The sequence below is a fragment of the Giraffa tippelskirchi genome, chromosome 5, assembly GCF_054371585.1.
Source record: "Giraffa tippelskirchi isolate mGirTip1 chromosome 5, T2T-mGirTip1v1.2.pri, whole genome shotgun sequence".
Taxonomy (NCBI): domain Eukaryota; kingdom Metazoa; phylum Chordata; class Mammalia; order Artiodactyla; family Giraffidae; genus Giraffa; species Giraffa tippelskirchi.
In genome coordinates, this window is record NC_137279.1 from 109,834,324 (window position 1) to 109,855,370 (window position 21,047).

The 21,047-nt window shown below is 38.0% G+C and overlaps 1 protein-coding gene across 4 annotated transcripts in view; it reads left to right on the top strand.

Moving 5' to 3' along the window:
• LOC145507278 (monocarboxylate transporter 1-like) overlaps positions 1 to 21,047 on the top strand; it is a 35,652-nt gene that overhangs the window by 1,467 nt on the left and 13,138 nt on the right. Inside the window, exons 2-4 of one of the 4 annotated variants that reach the window (XM_081493507.1) lie at positions 5,629 to 5,756; positions 6,751 to 6,853; positions 8,579 to 8,658. The exons of 2 other annotated variants lie outside the window; for them this stretch is intronic. The gene's annotated coding sequence lies outside the window, so the exon portion shown is untranslated. The remainder of the gene's footprint in view (positions 1 to 5,628; positions 5,757 to 6,750; positions 6,854 to 8,578; positions 8,659 to 21,047) is intronic. One more of the 4 variants, XM_081493510.1, reaches the window with a different exon arrangement.

The window sequence follows — 21,047 nt, forward strand, 5'->3', positions numbered from 1 at the left end:
GGCTACCCACTCCAATATTCCTGCCTGGAGAAATCCCATGGACAGAGGAGCCTGGCGGGCTATAGTCCATGGGGTCGCAAAGAGTCGGACAAGACTAAGGGACTAAACCACCACATAAGAATCAGTAGATTTTTCTTTAAATTATCTGTTTGACTGCCTTGGGTCTTAGTTGCCTAAGGCTGGATCTTTCTGCTTAGTGCAGGCTCAGACTTGGCATAGTTCCCCGCGGCTGCACCCTCCTCCCCTATGTGGGTTCTTAGTTCTCAGAGCCGGGATGGAACCAGGTCTCCTGAATTGAAAGGCGGATACTTAACCACTGAACCACCAGGGAATTCCCTTTTATGTGAAGCTTTACTTTTGTATTATTTTTACTTTCTCTCCACTACTGTAAGTTTCTAAGGTAGTAGCTGTCTTTGAAATTCCCATAAGCATAGTTAAATGTAACAGTGTGTCTTGAGCAATTTTTCAGCTAATTACCATGACCCATGGAATTCTCTCTTCTTGCGGATCCAGTAACATCAATTACGTTACTTAAATTAGCCCCAAACCTGGTCTTCAGTAATTCACTGGGATGTATAGGCCTTTATCATGCCAATTGCCAGTAACCCCTCTAGAGGCTGATGACTCAGATTTGGGATGCAAATTAGGAATGCACCCCTTGACCTCGCTCTGTTGTGATTACACTATGCTGATATTTTTCATATAGAAAACAGCCCGGAAGGGGAGTAGATTAGCAATTTATTGTCTTTTTTTTTTTTTTAAGGAAAGTGAAATAGATTGTTGAAATTACTGTAAGTGTATTATAAAGTGATTTTTTTGTTTTACTGACAGTGTAGTCTAGGACTTACATTGTCAACATTTAAGGACCCTTCAGTTTAACCTATAATAGTATTTTGAGGTAATAAAGTTTCATTTTTGATACGCTTTTAGTGTCCAGAAAGGCCCTTTAAAACAACCTTGCCAATAAGTATTTATCTGTGCTTAGTGTAAGTAATGTTAGACAAACAATACTTAATTTATTAGTCTTTTGTGGATTATCAGCTTCTTTACGAAACAACTTTGTTACTGCTTTGAAGTAATGAGCTCAGATGTAACAGTTATAATGATGTTCAGACTCAGTCATGGATATTAAACAATTACATATACAGGAGAGAACTAAAAAGAGACACATTCAATTGTCTTGCATTTGAGATGAAAACTTTTAAGAAAAATGAGTAAATCGTAGAGGTAAAATTTTAGTCTTTAGTGTTCCCTGGTGGCTCAGTGGTAAATAATCTGTCTGCCGATGCAGCCAGTGCCAGAGACGGGGGGTTTGATCCTGCGTTAGGAAGATCTCGTGGAGAAGGAAATGGCAACCCACTCCAGTATTCTTGCTGGATAATCCCATGGAGTCTGGAGGGCTACAGTCCATGGGGTCACAAAGAGCTGGACATGACTTAGTAACTAAACAACGACAAAACAACATCAATACCTATGAGAATGTAAAATTAGATAGCCAGTGGAAATTTGCTGCCTGATATAGGGAGCTCAAATCCGGTGCTCTGTGACAACCTAGAGGGGTGATATGGGATGAGAGGTAGGAGGGAGGTTCAAGAGGAAGGGGACATGCGTGTACCTATGGCTGATTCATGTTGATATATGGCAAAAACCAAGACAACATTGTAAAGCAATTTTCCTCTAATTAAAAATAAATAAATTTAAATTAAAAAACCTATGAGATACTGTAGGGCTTTCCCAGTGGCTCAGCAGGTTAAGAATCTGCCTGCAGTGCAGGAGACACAGGAGGTATGGGTTCAATCCCTGGATCAGGAAGATCCCCTGGAGGAGGAAATGGCAACCGACTCCAGTATTCTTGCCTGAAGAATCTGATTGACAGAAGAGCCTGGCAGGGCACAGGCCAAAGGGTCCCAAAGAGTAGGACACAACTAAACACATGAGATACTGTTATATAAACTAACTATAAACTATAAAATTATTGAAAATCATGAAGCTAATTATAATGTTAAGTATTTCTGTGAGCCATTCATACTTTTTTTTTTTCAAGAAAAGGAAAAACAAACTTCTCTGCTGTCTTCTTTGTGATTATTTATTTTCCCAACTTGGCCTGAAAGAACTGAGTGTGTAGTAGATACTGGCATTTCTATTCAAAAGGAGTAACGTAGATGACCATAACCCTAACTCCATTCTTGTTTGTTTGTTATTTTAAAGTACCAATACATTTGTGCCTCAAACCCTGGGACAAAATCAGTCATATATTAATAAGTAAAAATAGTATATTTAGGTTTTGGATAGTCTACTTTGGATTGCTGCAGAAAATAATGCTTATAGTCTAGATTATAATCTGGAATTCTACTGAGCAAAACTCTCCTGTATGGTGTAAAGGACTTCAGAGAACACAGTCGGTAACTTCCCTTTCTTCACTATTACTTCAGGTTTTTATGTCCTGTTTAAAATGTGAAGAAAATTGGTATTTGAGAAATCATGCCAAAGTAAGACATTTCAAATAACAAAGACAGGAATTTGGTAATTTCGCAGAATTGTGTTGAGTCCATGTCTAGGTTTTGAATTTTTTTATCCATAAATTTTCTTTTGACTGCTTATATTTTATTCACTTTCTTCTTCTCTCTGAATCTTTTTCTTCCTGAAGACACTTGCAGTTTTAAATTTAATTTTGACACTGGAATAAGTTTTTTAATACAAGAGTGTTATTGTTAAGACTGATGAGACAGTTCTTGGTGACCAAAAATTTTAACCATTAAAGAACAAATTGAGGGGCTTCCCTGGTGGTTTGGTGCTTGAGAATCCATCTGCCAGTGCAGGGGACATGGGTTCAATCCTTGGACTGGGAAGATCCCACATGCCACAGGGCAACTAAGCCCATGAGCCATAACTACTGAAGCCCTAGCTCTAGAGTGGGTGTTCCACAAGAGAAACCACTGCAATGAGAAGTCCTTGCACCTTCAACTAGAGAGTGTCCCACGCTCGCCATAGTGCTCAACAATGAAGACCCAGTGGAGCAAAAATAAATAAATCTTAAATTAAAAAATAAAAAACAAATTGTGGGAATTCCCTGGTGGTTTAGTGGTTAGGACTTGATGCTTTCACTGCCATGGCCATGGTCTATTCCCTGGTTGGGTAACTGAGATCTGTAAGCCACAATATGTAGCCAAAAAAATAAAAATTAAAAATTAGATAAATACAAGAAATCATGAGAAATCATAACTGGCACTAAGCTCAAAGTTTAATCAGATTCAATCTGAACCTTACTGTATCAAACAGGTCTACTATCATTGAGTGTTTATGTAAATTTAAGCATAAGTAGTCTGAGATTAATTAACATTTAATCCTTTAGTTTTAACTCTTTTAACTCTTACCTCAGAAAAAAATTTGTAATTCATGCCATGGAGCATTTCTATTTAACCTCAGAACCCAGATTGTTTCCTTTGAATTGAGATGTTACAGCTTCTATAACTCAAATGGAAATTTTAGAAATCTTGGAGATATTTTATTATCCTATCTTCAGCAAAGGTAGGTGCAATGCTCTGGGGCAAGTAATCTTCATTTTCACATGGTGGTATAGTTTTGAGGACTAATTTTGCAAATCCTCAGTTTGCAAAATATACCCAGAATTTAGAATGAGCTCTTCTAAGATGTGTGGATGCCTCAGGACTTAAATTTCATCTTTGTCTTTAAAAAAAAATCCTTTTTTTGAAGTATAGTTGCTTTACAATGTTGTGTTTCAGGTATATAACAAAGTGATTCATGTATATTTTATATATATATGTATATATATATCTTTTTTCAGATTCTTTTCCATTACATGTTATTATAAGATATAGTTCCCTTGCTGTTCAGTAGGTCCTTGTTTATTCCCTTCTCCTTCCTTACAAAAGAAAGGCTACCTCACTCATTCCTGTTCTTACTTTGGTGTGCTGTTACATGCTATCAAAATATTTGGTGAACAATCCAAAATGCACTGCCTCAGAGAGAGAAATTTTGAGGGAGACAGGAATAGGTTATAACAGGCATGTTTTTCACTGCTTTGAATTTGTAGGGAAAGAAAACTTTTCCCTTCTTTGCTTCTAAGCTCTGTGGTTGGTCTAATAATTAAACAATAATAATAATTAAATTGACATAAGACAGACTAACATCAGAAAAACAATTTCATACATATGCAAGCCATAAAAATATAACCTTCAAAGAAGTGACCTAAGCAAGCAGCTTTTATACCTTTTAGACAAGGAAACAATACATTTGTGAAGAACTGACAAAATGGGCTTGGGTGGCAAATCAGTAAAGAAGTAACAAGATATATTTATACAGCCTTGTCAGTCCTAAACTCCCTATCTATGATAATAAGGATGCCTTTTAACCTCCTGGTGATGGAAGGGTACTTTCCCAGTGGGAGACTTATGTTCTGCTGTCATGAGGGCAAAGGAAATCAGGAAATCAGAGTGTTCTTATACCAGTTATTTCTTAAATAATGTTAATTCAAAGTAAACAATATGCCAAATGGCATGTTTTGGTGTGGCATAGTCTGTCCCCTTTCAAATTCAAATGAGGTCACACCTTTTCTGATAGTGAGAACTGGCCAGTTATAGGTGGCCATTTTCCAAAAACTGAATGAGCTCAAGTGCCAAGGTTTTGACAATAATCTATTTAATGCACAAATAACACACTGTACAATGTGCCAGAAACTACATATTTGCAACTATTAAACTTAACACATTTTAGTAGTCAGTGTGTGAGGAACGACAGTTTCCAAAGTTTTTAGTGGGGGGGAGCAAAACGATTGAATACCACAGACTTGGAAGCCACTTGTACACTTAATCGAAGAGATTAAGAGAGGATAGAATTGTATAATTTAGGACTTTATATCAACCAAGAATTTTGCCTGATTTTTTTTTTTTCTTCCTTTCACCAAACACACAGGGGAAATGTACAACATATTCTGTATTTACTTGAGGACTTTCACTAATCCTTGTTTGTCTCCATCAATGAATGGGAATGGGTGGAAAATTATATTTCTGATAATGTCATGGTATGCTGCTGCTGCCAAGTTGCTTCAGTCGTGTCCGACTCTGTGCGACCCCATAGACGGCAGCCCACCAGGCTGCCCCATCCCTGGGATTCTCCAGGCAAGAATACTGGAGTGGGTTGCCATTTCCTTCTCCAATGCATGAAAGTGAAAAGTGAAAGTGAAGTCGCTCAGTCGTGACCAACTGTTCGCAACCCCATGGACCGCAGCCTACCAGGCTCCTCCGTCCATGGGATTTTCCAGGCAAGAGTACTGGAGTGGGGTGCCATTGCCTTCTCCGATGTCATGGTATAATCTTACTCATTCTGATGAATAGTCAAAATAATGGGAAATCTCTGAAGGAGATGAATCTGTAATTGTTACCAGACCCTAGAATAATGGTGCCTTCATGTTCCGATTTGATTTCATCAATTTCTGGGCTTGAGCAACTACGTAGAAGGTACGAAATATTAGAAGGTGATATCTGGGCTGTTTTGTCAAATCACTTTAGAGGACTTGAAGCAATCTCTATCTGAGCTTGTTTAGAACAGGGCTAGCCTAGTGGAACTTGCTGGTCCTGGTCATATACCCGTCATGTTTTCTTTCTCTAGACAGACTGCCCTGGGGAAGTTTGGGGCAAGGCCAGAGTTTCTTGAGGAACATTGTTGAAGAAGTCTCAAGTCTTTCTGGAGGAACAGGAGGAGTCTGAAAAGTTTGCCCAGGCCCCTGCTTGTTTGTGGTGACAAGTGCTTTGGGGGCGGGGTGCGGGATGGGGTGTATGTGTATGTGTTTAATTGAGATTGAAAAATAAGTCTTAGATATATGTGTTCATGTGTGCATATTATTAGAGATAACTAGTGCTGTAGGAGAATTTTGCGTATCTTGTATTTGTTTTTAATTGACAATCTAAAATAGATAAAGTACTTTTTTTTGATATTGAGGAGGACCATTCTTTTAAAAGGAAAGTACTTTGTATTTGTATTTGATTAAAATTAATGCAGACACAAACTAGGATGGATTTAAAGACACAGGCTAGTGAAGAATATGGAAGAATACTTAATGTTTAGATGATAGGTTTAGGTAAACATAGACCAGATGATTTTATGGCATAATCACTGTAAAAACAAATTCAGTATTAGTTTAAGTAGAAAAAAAAGTATGTAATAGGATAAGCATATTCACTGTTATAGCCCTAATACGATCACAGCATTCATTTATAGTTATAAATTACAACTATATAATTATAAATTAATGTTTGTTTATAGTGATTGTTTGGTAGTACTATATCTAATATAGTAATGGCATTACAATGTTAGTAGCATTACAAATAAGATAATTTTATCAACCCAATGATCAGAAGAATTTTTATCTTTCCCCTTTTAAAGGGGGTCTGTACAATATAAAGTACATGTGTTTTGGAACCAGACTCACCTGAATTTGGATATGTGCTCTTACCATTTAACAACTTTAAGCACATCTTCACCAATAAAATGGGGCTTCATTTAATTTTCCAAATAATATAATTGCCTTGTATCTGTCAGAACCTATTCTAGATAATGAAAGTGTATGGCTGAACACAGTAGATAATGGTGTTTGTTCACAAGAGCATACAGCATTTAGTGGGAGAGATAGGCAGACAGATTATACCACAACAGAGGTGTTGTGATAGAACTAAGACTGGGGTACTGTGTGTGCACATAGCAGAGATGACAAACCTGTCTCTGGCATTTCAGGAAAAACGGGACCCGAAAGACAAGTAGCAGTTAGCCAAGCGATGGAAGGGTCTTCCCTGGTGGCTCAGCAGTAAAGCATCTGCCTGCAATGCAGGAGACACAGGTTTGATCTCTGGGTCGGGAAGATCCCCTGGAGAAGGAAATGGCAACCCACTTCAGTATTCTTGCCTGGGAAATCCCATGGACGGAGGAGCTTGGCAGGCTGCAATCCATGGGGGACTGCAAAAGTGTTGGACATGACTTTAAGATTAAACAACAACAAAGTAATGGGAGAACCAGAACTAGGCACAGGGAAACAGAAATGTGTGAAAGGCAGAGAATGAGAGAAGATGGCACTTTGAAGAAGTTCAAGTACTTATTAAGGCTGGAGCATAGGGTATAGTGGAAATCAGGAAGAGATTAAGTTGAAGAGGGAAACAAGGGTGAGATTAGAACAGGTTTTGAGTGCTTTAACAAATTATTCCAAGGGTAGTGTATCTGGAGCCACAGGATAATTGTTTAAAAAGCAAAATGACCAGACTTTACTTTCAGAAGATCACTTGGATTGCAGTGTGGAGAATGAAAAGGGGAGACCGAAAGGTGGAAAGTAGGGAAACCAATTAGGTTATTGTGTTAACCCATGGGAGATGGTGACCTGATCTAAGGTGTGGTGGCAGTGAGGAGAGGTGGACAAATTTAGAGCTATTCAGATTGATAAAATATGGGGCATGAAGGCACACGAGAGAAAGATGACTCCAGGATTTTGGACTCCCTAGCTGGGACTAGGCGATTGAGTCAGCACATAGGTGATAAGAAAACCACTGGAATATATATGCTCTGAGTTTGCAGTGTTTATTTAGGGCAGCTTGTGTGTAGTTCATGTTTAAGTGTTCATTTTCTCTTCTGGCTATATTGGCCTCCTCTTTTATTTGTTTATCAAATATTTGTTGAGTTATTATTATTATATGCCAAAGGACTAGAGCTATATCACTATAAAAAGCCCCCATTTTCATGCAGCCTTTTTTTTTTTTTTTTGGTGTGGAGAGACTGACAACAGTAAGAGCTAACATGGTCTAGTAGTTAAGAGCACAAACTTGGGAGCTATTCTGATTAGGTTGGAATGCCGTGTCCTGAGGTGTCCTAACCTTTCTGTTCCTCAGTTTGCTCAGCTCTAATTTAGGAATAGTAATAGTACTTAACTTCATAGGGTTGTGCTTTTTGCATACTTGGGCCAGTAATTGGAATGTAAGCGTGGGACCAGCAGCAAAAGAAAACTAACTATAGCTTCCATGTTAAGCCAGGAATCCTGGCTAAAATCATCCAGGTCCATAATGTTCCTAGCTTCTGGGAGATTCTTCCAGAAAAATATTTGCTCTCCCACTTTGTGGAAGAAAGTGTCCTCAGTTTAGGCCCTCAGGTTTCTCAGAGATTAAAATCAGCCAACTAAGCTTGTAAACACAAAAGCACAACATAGAAAAATTGAGAAACTCATCATCATTAGGAGATTTCAACATACTTCTCTTCAGTTGTTAATAGATGAAGCAGAAAATAGAAAAAGCAGATTTAGAAAATTTTTAAAAAGTTTAATTCAACGAACAGTTCAACCCAACAGCTAGAAAATGTATATTCTTTTTAAGCATACATGAAATATTTTCAAAAATTAATATATCAGTCCGTAAATGCCAATCTTATATCAAAAAACTGAATTGTACCAACCATATCATCTCACCAGAGTGTTGTTAAGTACAAGCCAATTAAGCTAAACACCCCTTCTTTGGGTCAAAGAAGAAATCACAATGGACATTTTAATTTTATTTATTTACTTTTGGCCATGCCACATGGCATGCAGGATCTTAGTTCGCCGACCAGGGATTGAATCTATGCCCCCTGCATTGGTAGCAGAGTCTTATCCAGTGGACTGCCAGGGAAGTCTCTGTTTTTTTTTTTTTGGAAGGGAGGGGTGGTTAACAATGGAAATGTTTTAAACACTTAGAACAAACAATAGTAAGAGTACTGTATATAAAACTATATAGTATGCAAAAAAAAGTACTAAAGGGAAATTTGTAGTTTTAAATGCTCATATTAGAAAAAAAATCAGTCTAAAAATTAGTCAGTTAAGTGGCCTTTATGTTTGAAAAGGAATCAAATAGGACTTCTCTGGTGGTCCAGTGGTAAAGAATCCACCATCCAGTATAAGGGACAGGAGTTCAATTCCTGGTCTGGAAAGATTCCACATGCTACAGGGCAACTAAGCCTGTGCCACACAACTACTGAGCCCATGTGTCACAATTACTGAAGCCTTCGCACTCTAGAGCCTGTGCTCTGCAACAGGAGAAGCCATTGCAATGAGAAGCCCAAGCACCAGAACTAGAGAGTAGCTCCTACTTGTTGCAACTAGAGAAATCCCATGTGCAGCAATGAAGATTCAGTGTAGCCACAAATAAATAAATAAGTAATGGAATAGAATAAATTCTCCAAATATGGAGAATACAAATGATGGTAAAAATCATAACAAATCAATGAAATAAGGGGAAAGTACAATAAAATATTGATAAACCGATAAATTTTTTTTTTTTTTATGGGTATACTGCAGTTAGAGGAAAAACCTGTTCAGGACAGAGAGGTTCTTGTGAGAATGTTCTTTGAAGATAACTTATAAAATAGATAAATTCCTGAGATTAAAGTGGCAAAAGAAGACACAAGAATCAGTGATAAAGAGGATAGAGCTATATCCATAAAGAGATTAAAATATAAAAATTCTATGCCAGTAATTTGAAAACTTTGGCAAAATGGAAGAAGCCATAAAAAAAAATCCTAAAAAGATAAACTCAAAATGCAGCTGAAGGAATGAATAGACCTATAATTGTTGAGAAAATTGAAGATAAGACTTGAAATCTCCCCCCAAAAAATAGAGGGCCCAAATAGTATTACCAGTAAATTCTACCAAACTTAAAAGGAGTAGATCATTCCAATCTTTTATAATCTCTCTCTGAGAGGAGGAAAAAAGGAAACATCTCCTAACTTACTTTATGACTCTAATATAAAATTGATATTTAAGTCAGAAAAGGACAATATGAGAAGGGAAAATTATATTTCCAAATCCTTCATGGACACATTTTTTAAAAATCCAAACAAAACAATTTAAAATACATACTTTTAAAAAAGAGGTATATTGTGACCAAGTTGGGCATATTCTAGGGATGCAAGGGGTGGCTTAACATGTAAAAAAAAATCTATAAACGTTACTCACTATTTGTATAGATAAAAGAAGAAATGCCTTGTGAAGGTATTATGGGAGAAAAATATCTGAATTCAGTGGTCACTGGATTTAAAGTAAGTTCTTAATGAGCTAGGAATGAAACTTCCCAAATCTGATAATATATTTGGCAAACTTTGGAGTAAATACTTTTCTTGATGATGAGACACTAATTACATAATTTTACTTAATAAATAAAATTAAGGTTATTTAAGCACAAGCATTGCCATGCTATGACAATCTGAAAACTGAGACAGCTACTAAATGACTAATGAGCTGGTAGCACATACAATGTGGAGCTGCTGGCACAAAAGTGATGCACATCCCAGGCAAGAAGTAGTGGGATGGTGTGAGATTTATCATGCTACTCAGAATAGCATGCAATTTAAAGCTTATTAAGTCATTTATTTCTGGAGTTTTCTATTTAATGTTTTCAGAGTACAGTTTGACAATGAGCAACTAAAACTGCAGAAAGCAAAACTTCAGATAAAGGGGGACTTCTTAGTAGCTCAGTCATGTCCAATTCTTTGTGACCCTTTGGACTGTAGCCCACCAGGCTCCTCTGTCCATGGAATTTTTTTAGGCAAGAATACTGGAATGAGTTGCCATTTCCTCCTGCAGGGGATCTTCTTGACCCAGGGATTGAAACTGCATCTCCTGTGTCTCCTGCATTGCAGGTGGACTCTACCCATTGAGCCATACTGGAGTGGGTTTACTATATACAAAAATCAACTGTAGTGGAATTGCTTCTGGAATGGTAAAGTAAGGTCCTCGGAAACTTTGCTCTTTCATAAAAGCAATAAGAACATTGGCAAAAAAAAAAAAGACACCTCACTTTTCAAAACTCAAAATTAACCCAAAGCTTGCAATAATCCAAAGAGAATATAATCAAGAAACAACTGAACCTCAGAACACCAAGATTTGTGGTATTTTAACATGATCTATTCCTGTTCTCATCTCCTCAACTCTAGTAGAACTGAAAACAAAAAACCTTACAATCATAGGGGCCATGAAAATCATCAATGTAGTAACCATTGTGGGGACAGAATTGTTTGGAACTCACAAAAAGCCCCTTTCTTAGAGAATTATCATTATCCAACATGTCTGACAGTTTCATGGAAACTCTTAACTCACAGAGCTTGCCTTTGACCTGATTCAGAGCTTGCCCAGTGTAAACAGTTTTTTCCCCAGAACATTTGTTGAAAATAATCAGGGGCAATTACTTAACATCTCAGCTGCCTGAATTGCAAAAACAATTGGGGCAAACAAAAAGCTGACCAAGCACTTCAAAACAAAAGCTGGGGAGTGAGATGTTCACAGTGGGCTTTGAAAAGCTCTGCCCTATTCCCAGGATACTAGAAGGTCGTGCACATGGACACACTGTGCCCATGCTTAGGAAAGACCTGAGAAGGCCCGAATCTCCCTCCTCTGACTGACCTTGAAGCTCTATACAAGCAGGAATTGAAGGCTAAGGCAGAACTGTAAGCTGCCTGCTGGATAATTGAAAGCATGCCCCAACGTACACATAATACCCTTAGGTGAAGCCTGGGAGATATACTGACTGATTCAAGGCATTTTTGGGAGGGAGGTGGGTGGGGGGTCCAGGAAGGGGAACACATGTAAACCCATGGCTGATTCATGTCAATGTATGGCAAAAACTATTACAATATTGTAAAGTAATTAGCCCCCAACTAAAATAAATAAATTTATAAAAAAAAAAAAAAAGAAAATTTTTGTCCAACCATTGGCTGATCACTGAGCTAAGCAAGATTTCAATAGTAACATATGACAAAAAATACAAACTTCACAGAATTTATTTAGGAAATTCATTAAACAAAGGGCAATAGTAGTAGTGTCAACGTGAATAAGAAACAGCAATAACAACTAGCCATGGGGAGGAAGGGAATCCAAAATCAGATTGCCACACTTGCCACATTGTATTATTTTAAATGTCCAGTTTGCAACAATAACAAAAACAAAAACAAACAAACAAAAAATGTGAGATACTCAAAGCAACAGAAAACTATGGTCTGTAGACAGAAAAGTCATTAAATAGAAACTATCCCCAGGGAAGCCTAGACATTTGGACTTACCAGACAAGGGCTTTAAATTAGCTATTACAAAGTTTTTCAAAGAATTAAAACCATGTCTAAAGAACTAAAAGAAATGATGAGAACAACATCTCATCAAATAGACACTAGTTATTTAAAAACAAAAATGTCAAATAGAAATTCTGGAGCTGAAAATTGCCAGAGTCCAGCTCCGGCATCCAGGGAAACGCCCTGAAGGGGTGAACGGGGTCGGCGAACGAAAATGATGCAGTCTCTTGCTCAAAGCACTGGGCTGCATGTTTATTTTAAGCATCAGGTTTTCTTTTATACTTTTACAAAAGCATTAGGTCAGAGGTATGACATCTTCAGTTTCCCCTCACCCATATTTACTGTCTCCATAAATCATTGTTGTCCTTCAGAGTTTCTTCTTAAGTGTCCTTGTGATAACATTGTAACTCAAGTTTGTCTCTGGGCTGTATATTACATTCCTCAGTTTATTTCTTATCTCTTTAAATCCTGCTATCCCCTAGTAACTTAAGCTCATCATCTCCTAAAAAGGCTTTTAGCTATTAGTATCTCTAAAATACCTAGTTTCCATAAGCTATAGTAAAATATGCCAACACTACAACATACCTTAAACCTTTAGCTTCTAACTATTCTTAATTATTCCTAACCCCTAAACTCAGCAAACTTCTTTTGCCATAAACATTCCCCTTACAGGCAGGTTTCAGATAACAATGTTTCCCATGATCTCAGGCTGCAGCCTATGTGCTCATCCTGGAGCATTCTTTGTAAGGATCCTTGAACAAATGTCAATAGTTAACTTTATGGATTATAACATTCTTTCCAGCCAAATCAACCGGAGGAAGGAAAGGACAAGTCAGAATCACAAGACCTAACTCCTTCATCCTGGGACCGAGCCTGCGGGATGAGGAGAGGGGGTTGGGGCTGTGCCTCCATTTTGTCAGTAATGCCTATCGCGGCTCCCGACAGAAAATAAAGTAACTGAGTGAAAAAATTTGTAAGAGGGGCTCAACAGCAGACTTCAGCTGGCAGAAGAATCAGTAAGCCTGAACATTGGTCAATTATCAAATCTAAGGGGAAAAAAAAATGAAAAATGAATAGAGCCTCAGAGACAAAGACAAAGAGAGAATCTTGAAAGCCATAAGAGAGAAGCAACTCATTACAAACCAAGCCTCAATAAGATTCAGTTCAGTCACTCAGTCGTGTCCGACTCTTTGTGAACCCATGAACTGCAGCACGCCAGGCCTCCCTGTTCATCACCAACTCCCAGAGGTTACGCAAATTCATGTCCATTGAGGCGGTGATGGCATCCAACCATCTCATCCTTTGCATCCCCTTCTGCTCCTGCCTTCAGTCTTTCCCAGCATCAGGGTCTTTTCAAATCAGTCATCTCTTTGCATCAGGTGGCCAAAGTATTGAAGTTTCAGCTTCAACATCAGTCCTTCCAGTGAACACCCAGGACTGATCTCCTTTAGGATGGAGTGGTTGGATCTTCTTGCAGTCCAAGGGACTCTCAAAAGTCTTCTCCAACACCACAGTTCAAAAGCTTCATTTCTTCAGTGCTCAGCTTTATAGTCCAACTCTCACATCCATCCATGATTACTGGAAAAACCATAGCCTTGACTAGACAGACCTTTGTTGACAAAGTAATGTCTCTGCTTTTAAATATGCTGTCTAGGTTGGTCATAAATTTCCTTCCAAGGAGTAAGTGTCTTTTAATTTCATGGTGGCAATCACCATCTGCAGTGATTTTGGAGCCCCCAAAAATAAAGTCAGCCACTGTTTCCATTGTTTTCCCATCTATTTGCCATGACGTGATGGGACCAGATACCAAGGTCTTAGTTTTCTGAATGTTGAGCTTTAAGCCAACTTTTTCACTCTCCTCTTTCACTTTCATCAAGAGGCTCTTTAGTTCTTCTTCGCTTTCTGCCATAGGGGTGGTGTCATCTGCATATCTGAGGTTATTGATATTTCTCCCAGCAATCTTGATTCCAGCTTGTGCTTCTTGCAGCCCAGCATTTCTCATGATGTACTCTGCATATAAGTTGAACAAGCAGGGTGACAATATACAGCCTTGACATACTCCTTTCCTGATTTGGAACCCTGTCCGTTGTTCCATGTCCAGTTCTAACTGTTGCTTCTTGACCTGCATAGGGGTTTCTCAGGAGGCAGGTCAGGTGGTCTGGTATTCCCAATCCTTGAAGAATTTTCCACAGTTTGTTGTGATCCACACAGTCAAAGGCTCTAACATAGTCAATAAAGCAGAAGTAGATGTTTTTATGGAACTCTCTAGCTTTTTCAGTGATCCACCGGATGTTGGCAATTTGATCTCTGGTTCCTCTGCCTTTTCTAAATCCAGCTTGAACATCTGGAAGTTCACGGTTCACATACTGTTGAAGCCTGGCTTGGAGAATTTTGAGCAGTACTTTGCTAGCGTGTGAGATGAGTGCAATTGTGCAGTAGTTTGAACATTCTTTGGCATTGCCTTTCTTTGGGTTTGGAACGAAAACTGACCTTTTCTAGTCCCGTGGCCACTGCTGCGTTTTCCAAATTTGCTGACATATCGAGTGCAGCACTTTCACAGCATCATCTTTGAGGATGTGCAATAGCTCAACTGGAATTCCATCACCTCCACTAGCTTTGTTCGTAGTGATGCTTTCTAAGGCCCACTTGACTTCACATTCCAGGATGTCTGGCTCAAGGTGAGTGATCACACCATCGTGATTATCTGGGTCGTGAAGATCTTTTTTGTACAGTTCTTCTGTGTATTCTTGCCACCTCTTCTTAATATCTTCTGCTTCTGTTAGGTCCATACCATTTCTGTCCTTTATTAAGCCCATCTTTGCATGAACTGTTCCCTTGGTATCTTTAATTTTCTTGAAGAGATCTCTAGTCTTTCCCATTCTATTGTTTTCCTCTATTTCTTTGCACTGATCACTGAGGAAGGCTTTGTTATCTCTCCTTGCTATTCTTTGGAACTCTGCATTCAAATGGGTATATCTTTCCTTTTCTCCTTTGCCTTTTGCTTCTCTTCTTTTCCTAGCTATTTGTAAGGCCTCCTCAGACAGCCATTTTGCTTTTTTGCATTTCATTTTCTTGGGGATGGTGTTGATCACTGCCTCCTGTATAGTGTCATGCACCTCCATCCATAGTTTTTCAGAGACTCTGTCTATCAGACCTAATCCCTTGAATCTGTCACTTCCACTGTATAACCATAAGGGATTTGATTTAGGTCATACCTGAATGGTCTAGTGGTTTTCCCTACTTTCTTCAAGTCTGAATTTGGCAATCAGGAGTTCATGGTCTGAGCCACAGTCAGCTCCTGGTCTTGTTTTTGTTGACTGTATAGAGCTTCTCCATCTTTGGCTGCAAAGAATATAATCAATCTGATTTTGGTGTTGGCTATCTGGTGATGTCCATGTGTAGAGTCTTCTCTTGTGTTGTTGAAAGAGGGTGTTTGCTATGACCAGTGCATTCTCTTGGCAAAACTGTTAGCCTTTGCCCTGCTTCATTCTGTACTCCAAGGCCAAATTTGCCTGTTACTCCAGGTGTTTCTTGACTTCCTACATTTTCATTCCTGTCCTCTATAATGAAAAGGATATCTTTTAGGGTGTTAGTTCTAAAAGGTCTTGTAGGTCTTCATAGAACCGTTCAACTTCAGATTCTTCAGCATTACTGGTTGGGATATAGACTTGGATTACCGTGATAGTGAATGGTTTGCCTTGGAGATGAACAGAGATCATTCTGTCATTTTTGAGATTGCATCCAAGTACTGCATTTTGGATTCTTTTGTTGACTATGATGGCTACTCCATTTCTTCTAAGGGATTCTCACCCACATTAGTAGATATAATGGTCATCTGAGTTAAATACACCCATTCCAGTCCATTTTAGTTTGCTGATTCCTAGAATGTCAGTGTTCACTCTTGCCATCTCCTGTTTGACCACTTCCAATTTGCCTTGATTCATGGACCTAACATTCCAGGTTCCTATGCAATATTGCTCTTTACAGCATTGGACCTTGCTTCTATCACCAGTCACATCCACAACTGGGTGTTGTTTTTGCTTTGGCTCCATCCCTTCATTCTTTCTGGAGTTTTTTCTCCACTGATCTCCATATTGGGCACCTACCGACCTGGGGAGTTCATCTTTTAGTGTCCTATCTTTTTGCCTTTTCATACTATTCATGGGGTTCTCAAGGCAAGAATACTGAAGTGGTTGCCATTCCCTTCTCCAGTGGACCACATTATGTCAGACCTCTCCACCATGACCTGTCCATCTTGGGTGGCCCCACAAGGCATGGCTTAGTTTCACTGAGTTAAACAAGGCTGTGGTCCATGTGATCAGATTGGCTAGTTTTCTGTGATTGTGGTTTTCAGTCTGTCTGCCTTCTGATGCCCTCTCTCAGTGCCTATCATCTTACTTGGGTTTCTCTTACCTTACACGTGGGGTATCTCTTTGCGGCTGCTCCAGCAAAGCATAGCTGCTGCTCCTTACCTTGCATGTGGGATATCTCCTCAAGGCTGCAGCTCCTGACCTTGGACATGGGGTAGCTCCTCTCAGTAAGATTAACAGCTAATTTTTCTTTAGTGGCCATAGAAGCAAGAAGACAATGGGAGAAAATATTCAAAGTGCTAAAAGAAAAAGACTATGTACCAAAAATTTTATATCCAGCAAAGCTATCTTTTAAAATGAAGGGGAAATTAGGACATTCCCAGATAAAAAGTGAGAGAATATCTTGCCAGCAAGCTTGCTCTACAAGAAATACCAAAGAGTGTCCTTCAGACTGAATTGAAAGGACACTACACAATAACTTGCATCCACATGGAAAAAAAATAAGTGCACCAGTAACGGTAACTTCATTGGTTAATATACAGTAAGACAGTATAAATATATTTTTTCCTTGTAAACTCTTTTTTTTTTTGGTCTTCAACCCAATTATAAAACAATAATTATATAACTTTTGATAGGCTTATATAAAGATGTCATTTGTAAGACAATAGTGTGAAAGGGGAGACTGTACAGGAGCAAAGTTTTTGTACATTATTACAATTAAATTGGTATTAAACCGTACTAGATTGTTTTAAGATGTTAATTGTAATCCACAGGACAACCACTAAGAAAATAACCAAAAGCATAATAAAAGAAACAACAAGGTAATTAAAGAGGCACACTCAAAATATATACCTAACATAAAAGAAGGTAGTGATGGAGGACTAGAAAAACAAAAAAGACATGAGACAGTAAAAACAAATAGTAAAACAGCAGACTCAAGTCCTACCTTATCATTAATTAAATGTAAATAGATTAAACACTCCAGACAAAAACTAGTGATTGGAAGATTGGATCAAACCTTATGCTATCTACAAAAGACACATTATAGATTCAAAGGCAGACTGATTTAGAGTATACAGATGAGGGGGAGAGAAAGAGCCATGCAAACAGTAACCTAAGAGACCTAGCCATAAATAAGGACATTTTATGATGGTAAAAGGTTAATCCACTATGAAGATATAACAATTATAAACATGTCATTGTTGCTGTTAGTCACTCAGTCGTGTCCGACTCTTTGTGACCCCATGGACTGTAGCCTGGCAGGTTCCGCTGTCCATGGGATTCTCCAGGCAAGAATACTGGAGTGGGTTGCCATTTCCTTCTCCAAATTATAAACATACATACACTTAACCACAGAGCCCTAAAATACATAAAGCAAAAGCTGACAGTATTAAACAGAGAAATAGACAATTCAGTAACAATAGTTGAAGATTTCAACAGAATTTCAATAAAATAACTAGGCAGAAAATCAACTAGGAAATAGAAGACTTGAACAACCAAGTACATACTGAGTATAAACCAAATAAATCTAATAAACATCCATAGAATATTTTATCTAACAACAGCAGAATACGCATTCTTCTCAAGTAACATACGGAACATTTTCCAGGAGAGACCATCCATTAGGCCATAAAACATGTCTCAGTACCTTTGAAAGGACTGAGTATGTTCTCTAATTATAATGAAATAAAATCAGAAATGAATAACAAAAGAAAATTTGTGAAATAAACAAATATGTGGAAATTGACAACACATTCCTAAACAACCAGTGGTTCAAGGGATGAATTGTAAAGAAAATTAGGAAACACATTGAGATGAATGAAAACAAATACAAAATACCAATGGTTCTGGAATACAGCTAAAACAGTGCTCAGCAGGAAATCAATAGCTGTATACATCTATATTTAAAAAGAAAGAAAATCTCAAATTAATAACTGAAACTTTTACCTTAAGAAATGAGGGGGGAAAAAAAAAGAAATGAGGGGGAAGAAGGGCAAATTAAATGCAAGCAAACAGGGAAAGAAATAATAAAGATTAGAACAGAAATAAACTAGAAAGTACAAAAAGAAAAAGTCAATAAAACCAAGTTTCATTATTTGATAAAAATCAATAAAATTGACAAACTTTTAGCCAGACTAACCAAGAAAAGAGAGAAAAGACTCAAATTACTGAACTCAGAAATGCAAGAGGATACAGTATGTATAGTGAAGAATTAACCTTATGAAAAACAGGGTTTGGCCTTTGTCCTTGGCTACTGGATTATGATCTCTAGCCCTCTGAAAAGTCCTGTCTGATAAGAGTGTCTTTGCTGGGCCTTTTAGCCATATTGTCTTTTTTCCAATCTCCAAAAGAGCTGGAGGCTTAATAGTTAACCCACCCTCTGGTAAGGACTGGAGACGAACAGTCAGCAGTCATGTGGGCAGTGTGTTATCAAGTCCCATTAAAGCTAAAAGCTTAGGTGAGCTTCCCTGGTTGGTAATACTCTGTACTGTCACACATTGTGACTGGGAGAAAGTGATGTTTCCATGACTTCATGGAAAGAGGATGATCAAAACCTCCACACTTGAACCTCTCCCAAACTCTACCCTGTGCATCTCTTTCTGTGGCTAATTTCAACCTGTGTCCTTTCCCCTGTAATAAATTGTGGGTATAATAGCTTTCAGTGAATTCTGTGAGTCCTGTAAAATTGCCAAACCTGATTTTGAAACCACCTCCCACCACACACCCCCACCTCCAATGCCTAAACTTGCAGATGGTGTTAGAAGTGAGGTCAGTTTTGTGAGGCCTGTTCCCTCTAATAGTACACTTGTTGAAACACTTCATGGTATTGTTGTTGTTTAGCTTGTAAGTCATGTCTGACTCTCTTGCAACTTCATCGACTGTAGCCTGCCAGGCTCCTCTGTCCATGGGATTTCCCAGACAAGAATGCTGAAGTGGGTTGCCATTCTCTTCTCCACGGGATCTTCCTGACCCAAGGATTGAACCTGTGTCTCCTGCATTAGCAGATGGATTCTTTACCACCGAGCAACTCTTCATATGTCACTATTAATCTTACAGAAATAAAAAGGGAATTACAAAGGGATACTACGAACAATTGCAGACCAACAAATTAGATAACCTAAATGAAATGAATACATTTATAGAAAGACAAACTGTTAAATGACTCAAGTTAGATATAGACAATTTGCATATACCTATAGAAAGTAAAAATATTGACATAATCATCAAAAAAAAAAAACTACCCACAAAGAAAACCTGAAGCCTAGACGGCTTCACTGGTGAATTCTATGAAACATTTAAAGAACAAACACAACTCTTATAAACTGTTCCAAAGGGCAGAACACCTCCCAACTTCTTTGAAGCCAGAATTACCCTGAAACCAAAATCAGACAGGCATCACAAGAGGAGAAAACTACGCATCCCTTGTAAATATGGACATAAAAATCTTCAACAAAATATGAGCAAACAGAATCCAACAACATTTAAAATGGGTTATATATCATGACGAACTGGGACTTATCTCAGGAGTGCAGGAATTCATAAGTGGGTCAAAATTTAAAAGAGTCAGTCAAACCACACTGTATTAATAGAATAAAGGTCCCAAACCACAAGGTCATCTTAATAGATACATAACAAAGCATTTGCCACGATCCAATGTCCTTCTGATGCTGAAGGACTGAAGCTGAAGCTCCAATACTTTGGCCACCTGATGTGAAGAACTGACTCATTGGAAAAGACCCTGATGCTGGGAAAGATTGAAGGCAGGAGGAGAAGGGGACAACAGAGAATGAGATAGGTGGATGGTATCACCAACTCGATGGACATGAGTTTGAGCAAGCTCTGGGAGTTGGTGATGGACAGGGAAACCTGGGGTGCTGCAGTCCATGGGGTTGCAAAGAATCAGACACGACTGAGCGACTGAACTGAACTGAACATCCTTCTTGATAAAAACACTCAACACCTAGGAATAGAAGGAAACTTCCCAAACTTAATAAAGGGCTTCTACAAAACCCCACAGCTAACAGCATCAGTTCAGTTCAGTTGCATACTTAATGGTAAAATACTGAAAACTTTCTAAGGTCAGAAATAAGATGAGGATGTCTGCTTTCACCACATGTACTGGAGGTTTTACCCAAGGAATTAGGCAATGAAAGAAAGATGTAAAACCATCACAGATTACATGCTCTTGTAAACAGAAAATCCTGAGAAATCCACACACATACTTAGGTAAGCCTATTAGAACTAATAAATGAGTTTGGCGAATTTGTAGGCTGCAAAAAATCAATTTCTAGACATTAGCAATGAAAAATCCAAAAGTGAAATTCAGAAAAAAATTTGATTTACAATATCATAAAAAATAATATTTAGCAATAAAATTGCTAATGGATACAGGGTTTCTTTCAAGGGTGATAAAAATGCTTGATATTAGTGATGATAGTTGATAGTTTTGTGAATATACTGAAAACCACTGAAATATAAAGTTTAAAGTTTTATAATATGTGAATTATATCTCAGTAAAGCTATTATTTAAATAAGTTATATCTTGATACACCAGCAACTAATAGAAAATGATTTTTTATAACTACTATCTATAAGAGTAATAAAAACACCTTGGAATAAATCTAACAAAAGTTTGCAAACTCTGGGAATTTT